We start from the raw sequence: 330 nt of genomic DNA on the forward strand, positions 1-330 counted from the left end.
GCCTCACAGTGTGCTCTATCGGACTACTCTTGGAGAAACAACAAATTTTCTGATGGTGATAATAGCAATTTACCCAAATTTCTTATATCATTCGGCATATTCACATCAGCAGTAAAAATCCATCGAAGAATTTCTTTAGATGCTTCGGCTTTAAGGCCGTGCTCCATAACTGTTTTCCGCACTTGTTGTAACAATTTCCAATCATGGGGTTCCCATTGTGCACCCTGCTGATTATATACCACTGGACATGCAATTCGAGATGCTGTTTCCCATTGCCCCTCCAATATAGAATCACGGATTACCCCCGACCACCGTGAGGGAGAAGGTGCC

Source organism: Meleagris gallopavo, unplaced genomic scaffold (assembly GCF_000146605.3).
Source record: "Meleagris gallopavo isolate NT-WF06-2002-E0010 breed Aviagen turkey brand Nicholas breeding stock unplaced genomic scaffold, Turkey_5.1 ChrUn_random_7180001842676, whole genome shotgun sequence".
NCBI lineage: Eukaryota > Metazoa > Chordata > Aves > Galliformes > Phasianidae > Meleagris > Meleagris gallopavo.